Raw genomic sequence first — 7,893 nt, 5'->3', positions numbered from 1 at the left:
TAGGTGGCTCTGTGGTCCCTCGAATCTTCTCATTGTTCACGCCACAGAATAATGAAGGTTCTTCGCTCCCTTTAGGTTATACTTAATCGCCCTGTGCTGACAGCCTGTGAAAGATGTCCTTATGTTTTTTCCTGGCTCTGCCTGATGCCTAGAGATAGCAGAACTTGTCCATGTATCTGGGTCAGGGAACAATCTACCTCCTCACATTCATCTTTCTCAGACTCTCTCAGCTCCTAGAGCAGTGGCTCTCAAACTTTCTAATGCTGCAACCCTTTAACAATTCCTCATGTCTCAGTGACCCCTAATCATATTATTTTGTTGCTACTTCATACTTGTAATTTTACTACTGTTATAAATTATTATTATTATTATTATTATTATTATTATTATTATTATTATTATGGTTTTTTGAGACAGGGTTTCTCTGTGTAGCCCTGGCTGTCCTGGAACTCACTCTGTAGATCAGGCTGGCCTTGAACTCAGAAATCTGCCTGCCTCTGCCTCCCAAGTGCTGGGATTAAAGGCGTGTGCCACCACGCCCGGCTATAAATAATAATACAATACCTGATATGCAGGATATCTGATACACAGCCCCCAAAAGGGATCTTGACCCGTTGGTTGAGAACCGCTGCACTAGAGTATTGGTTACCTTTCTGTCGGTATGATAAAACACCAAGAACAAGGCAACTTATAGAAGAAAGGGTTTGTATTCATTCCAGAGGGATAAGGTTTCATCATGGTGGGAAAGCATGGTGGCAGGCAGACGTGACAGCCAGAGCAGGCAGCTAAGAGGGTACATCCTCAACAAACTGGAGTGGAGCCAGGCTATAGGCTTTCGAAGCCTGCTCCCAGTGACATACTTCAAGTCTGTACCTATTAAACTTCCACAAGCGGCACTACCAATGGGGTGAGCAAATGTTCAAGTGGCCCAGCCTCTGGGGAGTCCTTTCTCACTCAAACCACGACAACTAGCTTCCACGCAGACACCACACCAACGCAGGCAGCTCTTTGTTCAGTGGTTATTCTGGTCTGGTCTTTGCCATTGTTTGGCTCGCTGGCAGTTCAGAAGCTCAGCAGTGAGACAAGAAAAAGTTTAGGCTCAGATGTATCTGCTGCCTCATCACTTTTATTCCAGTACTTGGGAGGCAGAGGCAGGTGGATTTCTGTGAGTTTGAGGCCAGCCTGGTCTACAGAGGGAGTTCCAGAACAGTTAGGGCTGCACAGAGAAACCTTGTCTCGAAAAACAAACAAACAAGCAAAAAAATAAATAAATAAATAAATAAATAAATCAAACCAAACCACCCTCACTAACAAAGAAAAAGGAAGGGAGGGAAGAGGAAGGTAGGGATTAGGTTCAAATAGATTTCCTCCATATTTCCACAATGTTATTCCAAAAACGTTAATTTCTTAGCTAAAACATCAAGTTTAAATAGAACAAAATGCTCAGAAAATGCTGCTTGTTGCATAGACTAGGGTTTCCAAACTCCACCTATGAGTTTGGAAGCCTCATGGGTGCCTGACAGCTTAAGAGTGTTCCAGTTTCTTTCACAATCCAACATGAAATGACCTTTCTTGGAAGATCCTCTTTGCTGAGTTTTTCTTATCAATCCAACTCTGGGCATCCTCTTATACCCACCTCTCAGTTCTGTGGGTCATGTTTACCACACAGTTGTCCCTTACGTAACCTGATTCTCTAGCATCTGCTCTGCATATAGCTCCGAGAGTGATGAGGGTAGCCTATGAGCTGAATGACACTAATTTTTGAATCACGGCTCTTAGGTTCTTTGCATCTGTCTGTCTGTCTGTCTGTCTGTCTGTTGTCTCTCTGTCTGTCTCTGTCTCTCTGTGTCTCTGTCTCTGTCTCTCTCCCTCTCTTTCTGTCTCTCGGCTAACACTAGCTATCCTAAAGGATTGGAGGCAAATGACAGTCTATCGTACCAGAATAACCTTGCTACAACATATAATGAAAGCCAGTCTCAGGGAAGATTCTGCAACATAAGCATTTGCTAAAGACACAATCCCTAGCAAGCAAGGAAGCACAAAGCCACTCACACTGCCTCTTTGGGAAGCGTGATGAAGTCACAGCACCTGTCTGGCCTCTGGATGCTCCAATGAGCACCTTGCATGAGCTTCAACGGTGGCAAAAGCCAAGACTGCAGAGACAGAAATCTGTCACCCTACAGTCGATATCAGATAACAAGGATATTCCTGGTCCATGACCCTACACTGGTGGCTGCCCACAAAGGTTTTCAACAATCTAGCTTTGCCAGTGGAAGGGTAGCAGTTTCTTTGGATCCTAAAACTCTCATAACGTGAGCAATGAGATTTTTCAGCCAGTTCTCACATTGATTCCTCGGGGATGGAGAGAGAACTCAGTCAGTAAAGTGCTTGCATTAGGTAAAGTAAAGCACAGGAGGATCCCAGTTCAAGCCCCAGAAGGCGTGTTAGTACCGATGGGGACCAGAAGAGGGCGACAGACCCATTAGACCTGGAGCTACAGAGAGTGAGCTGCCGTATGGTGCTGGGAATCATACCCGAGTCTTTTGGAAGACCAAGTGCTCTTAATGGCTGAGCAATTTCTCAAGTCTCAATAATAATAATAATAAGAATAAGAATAGTAGTAGTAGTAGTAGTAGTAGTAGTAGTAGTAGTAGTAGTAGTAGCAATAGTAATAATATACAAATCTATTGGCTGTGTATACATCTTCTTTGGGGAAATAATCTAATCAGATAACTTGTCCTAAAATATCCTTTTAAAATTGTGTGTGACAAAAGTTGAAGACTCTGGAAGAGCTGCACTCATGGGTTAGGTGCTGTTATATGTTTCTATACCCTTCAATAACTGATCCTGTTGTAAGTTCACATCTGGGCACAACACTTAATTCCCTCTTCAAGGGCCGGGAGTGGCTCTAGCTAAAGACACTGGCTTACATCAGCAGGTAGAACCCTTGCTTAACCTGCAGTGTCAGCACTGTGATTTCTAATATCTTGGCCTCTGTCATCATAGACAATGAGTGGGCACTTGCTTTACATTTGTGCAATTATATGACCAACCCTGCTGTTTTTTTCTCCAAAAACAAGAAAAAAATGTGCGAAAGATTTTGCAAATTAGACAAATTTAGAGAACCGTGGGAGCTGCCCTAGTAGCTACATGGCTTTCTTCTTTTCTGACAAATGGTGACTCATAGCAAAGGAAAACTGTGATATGCATTTGGGCTCCCTTATTGAGTCAACAATTTTTGTTGTTGTTGCTATTTTTGGTATTTTTTTTTTTAAATTTTGGTTTGTTTGTTTTTATTGTTGTTGTTATTGTTTTGAGGCAGGATCTGACTATGTAGTACTGGTTGTCCTGGAATTCACTCTGTAGACCAGGCTGGCCTTGAACTCATAGAGATCCACATGCCTCTGCCTCCCAAAGGATAGGATTAAAGGCGTGCGGCCATCATCGTCATCATCACCGCCACCACCACCACCACCACCACCACCACCACCACCACCACTTGGCTGTTTGTCTTAACAATTTACTTGTTTTTATTTATGTGTGTGACTGCAGAGGCTAGAAGAGGGTATTGGGTCTCCTGGAACTAGAGGCAGAGGTGGTTGTGAGATGCCCGATTTGAGTGCTGAGAACTAAACTCTAGTCCTTTGTAAGAGCAGCCAGAGCTATTAATCACTGAGCCGTCTCTTCAGCCACTTGTAAAGTGTTTTAAAGGAACTCTACCATTGAAAAATAGTCCTACCCCAGGAGTAAGCTTTAGGTCACATTTTTGTTCCAAGAGCCTGTGTAAAAACTCACAGTGGTGGGTGCAGAGATGGATATGTCTCATGGTTCTTTAAACATAGAATCATTTTTTGAGCTTGTGAGTTGACTGCTAATATTAATTTTTAAATTATTAAAAATGCATACTAACTATATAAGTATAACTCTCTATGATTTGTGGTGTTATCTAATAATGATGAGGATATAGTATATATATCCTCTCTCTATATATATGCATCTCAAAACACTGTTGATGAATTCCGTATTTTGATAGCCAGCTTACCAGTGGGCATCACAAGGAGGGATGCACAGTTAACCATGAAGGATAACACTGAGCTGTGAGTGTATTCTGCAGAAGAGGGCGCTTCCTAAGCTTAGCAGGTTGCCCTAGACACAGGAGGAAATGAACATATGACGTCTGGGCCATGAATCCAGGAGTCAGAAGATCTGGAGGTCTGGACTTGGTGCCGCAGGAAGGTACTTGGAGAGAAGCAGACATTTGTGAGGAGGGAGCCTGAGAGCCAGGGACACAGGAAGTGACTCAGAAGGACCGGGATGAATTGGTGAGTTCCTGGTTCCAGATCAAGGGAAAGGACCGGTGTGCTCTCCTGAGCTCATTGTGTGTTTGTCAGCCAATGAGTGTCAAGAGTTCTCAACAAATGCTTCTGGATGGCGTTAAGAAATTGCCTAGCCGGGTGGTGGTGGCACACGCCTTTAATCCCAGCACTTGGGAGGCAGAGGCAGGCGGATTTCTGAGTTCGAGGCCAACCTGGTCTACAGAGTGAGTTCCAGGACAGCCAGAGCTACACAGAGAAACCCTGTCTCGAAAAAACAAAACAAAAAAAAGGAAGGAAGGAAGGAAGGAAGGAAGAAAGAGAGAAAGAAAGAAAGAAAGAAAGAAAGAAAGAAAGAAATGGCCTATTAAAACAATCCGGCGGTTACGAAAGACCTCACAGATTCTGTACTTTTCAAAATAAGAATCAGGAAAAATTCTCTACCTTTCAGAATTTGCAGCTATGTTTCATTGTATGTCCTCAGAATAAAAGTCAAAGTGATGTTCCCAAGCAGCATGTTTTACTTTGTGTGATGGGGTTGAGGTGGAGAGTGAGCCTGCTAGATTTATCCTCGGACACCCGTGGCCCACCCCTGTGATGAATTCTGTCGAGGATGAGAAGGGCAGAGGGTGCAAGGGGTTTGTATCGTCGGAGAACCTTGCTGTCCAGATGGGGAGAGCATGCCGGGGCCAGGTGCAGCCTCAGCTATTGATGGTGTGGCTTCACATCTGGCTCTGTACTCTCTGCCTGCCCCGTACCTTCATCTGCTGGAAATCTAGGGCAGAGATCCCTGGGGCGTTTTTAAATTGGTTGGACCGATTTGGCCCCATCCCTGTATGGTTTCTCAGATCATGTTCACTTTATAGAAGGTGCAGAGAGACTGTGAGTATAGGAGCTGGGCCTAGTCTCAAATTCTGACCCTGCTGTTTTACAAACTGAGACTTTAGACAGCCGAGAAGCCTCTCTGGTCTCAGTTTTCTTAGTTGTGAAATAGGAATAGGATTTATTTTTAGTGTAAAATTTTTCATAAGGACATACTGTCTTCTCACTGCCTGAGAGGGACACCATGTGACACAAGATAAGACTCAGAGTCTCACTGGGCTGCAGTCTTAGCAACGTGACCCCTAGGCAAGTTCCTTCTGTTTTCATGTGTATCTGTTTTCTTATTTGTAAAACAGAGATGACAAGAGTCCTTCCCTCACAGGAGCTGAGCAAGAATGGAAAATCTAATAGATTTAAAATTATAAGACTACCCAGGATACAATATATGTCATTAGTATACTTAGTTTAATTTGCCTATGTACTTTTTTAAAAAAAAAAATGTAACTTTGGACTTGTCTAGCTAGGTGCTTCTGAAGAGGCTGAAGAGATAGCTAAGCCAGTGCGGTGCTGGCTGTGCTAACATGAGGAGCCAAGTTTCACTGTGGCGGTACACACTTGTCATCATGTTGTTGGGTATGTGGAGATTGGAGGATCCCTTGGGGCATTCTGGCCATTCAGCCTAGCCTATTTGGCAAGTTCCAAGCCATTGAGAAACTGTCTCAAAAAACAAGGTGGGGGCTGGTGAGATGGCTTAGAGGCTAAAGGTGTTTGCTGCACCTCAGGATGCTGGCCTGAGCTTGATTTCTGGACCTCGTGTGGTGGAAGGACACGTCTGATTCTTACAAGCTGTTATATGCACACACACACACACACACACACACACACAAACGCATACGTGTGCACGCGCACACACACATGCACATATACACGGAGCTGTTGAATACATGAATGGATATATACATGCAGTTTTAATTCAAGGTACTGCTGTATAGGTACTGGCTGTACCCGACATTTTAAATTTGATACACACACTTGGCCTTGTCTGCCTCACATACAGCTGTAGATGAAGTGTAGACACTCAGCTACCAGCCCTAATGCTGTCCTTCATTCTTCCCTGTGGCAATGAGTGACAGGAGGAGGTTCCTGATGATACAAGGCTGTAGTGTCACGGTGAGAGAAGCCTTTCATTTCTGCAAAGTAATACTGAAGTATCAGCGTGGTTTTCTGAAGTTTGGAACCCTAAGAAGGAAATACAGATTATAAATATGACGGAACTACTCTCTGATTCTTCCGATGTGACTGTTGCCCGTGGAAGGAGCAATGGCATTTGCTGCTGTGGAGACGAATAGGTCCCCCAAGCAAGGAAGGCTCCCTGTTTGCCTAGAGAGAGATCTCCCTGCTGCCTGGGCGGCAGTGGCAGTCCCACCCCTTCATAAACATCAAGACACAAAATAATGGAATGTTTAGTCTGAGTAATACATTAAGGAAATCAATTAGGCCCACATGCAACTTCCTAAGATTTTAATTACAGTACTTAGGGTACCACACTAGAGCAGTTTGTCAGGAACATAATTTGTTAATGAATAACAACTGACACAGTGAATTAGTTGGGGTTGTAATTAGCTCTCACTAGCCATCCATTGGAACCCTGATCAAAAGCCACTCATCGAAAGGGGAAATCAGCTGGGTGGGATAACCTAGACAGTGGGATCGGGTCCACCTCCATGCCAGGCTATCCTGAGGGGTCTGGGTGAGACCTTGTCAGCCTGTGAAATCTAATGGGACCTGCTGAGAAGGACTGGCCTCACCGAGAGGAGAAGCCTGTTTGACATGCAGGATCTTGGGCTCCACCCCACATCTGTTAAGTCAAAGCTAGTATTTTAAGGTGTCGAGAGACTTGTAAACACTTGTATTTGAGAAGTGCTGGCAGTAACTTAAAATGAAGCAAGTCTTGTTTCGTTGTAAACACTTGTATTTGAGAAGTGCTGGCAGTAGCTTAAAATGAAGCAAGTCTTGTTTCGTCGATACAGGGTCTTATGCAGACCAGGCTGGGCAAGAATTCACAGATCCTCTTGCCTCAGTTCCTCTGTGTTGAGATTATAAGTGGGTCTTATGGTCACTTTTGACTTCTCATTAGCCCTTGGGGGAGTGCCACACCAGTTTGAGCAAATAAGTTAGCAGAGTGAGTAGAGAATGTATTTTTAAAGAGAAGTTAACAGAAGTGATAAGTTAGCCTAATTCTATTAAATTACCATTTGTTAAAAAAAAGTTGTTAAGTGCCCAAATAGTAAGACAGTGACCTGATTAAGAATAGTCATCTGGGGGAGCACAGGATCTAGGCTCAGTGCCTTCCTGGGACTCAAGGTACTGAAGGTAGCTCTGAGCTTTCTTTCTTAACCAAGGCATTTGTGTTTGCAACCATTTTAAAATCCATGGTAGCTGAAATTAGGTTCATATTGATAAATTATGATACAAAGGAAATATAATTGTAAATGGTATCCTGACTCCTAATCCTTTGAAAAGTTGTCATTGCATTTTTTGACTTAGTGCAAATGTTTATAAAACTTGGTGATCCTTTTTTATACCTCATACTTCAATACAGTATGTGGTTTTAACATGCAGAATTCTCAACTACTACTGGATCAGTTACTCTGAAGACAGACTGGGTGCCAGCAAAAGGATCGATCAATGATGAGTGGGTAGAATTTCCAAATACATGGATGGGTCATCTCAGAAGCTCAATCTCTTTACCACCCCC

This window comes from Mastomys coucha, unplaced genomic scaffold (genome assembly GCF_008632895.1).
Source record: "Mastomys coucha isolate ucsf_1 unplaced genomic scaffold, UCSF_Mcou_1 pScaffold18, whole genome shotgun sequence".
Lineage (NCBI taxonomy): Eukaryota > Metazoa > Chordata > Mammalia > Rodentia > Muridae > Mastomys > Mastomys coucha.
The sequence above is the reverse complement of the archived record's forward strand: the minus strand, read 5'-3'. Positions refer to the sequence as shown.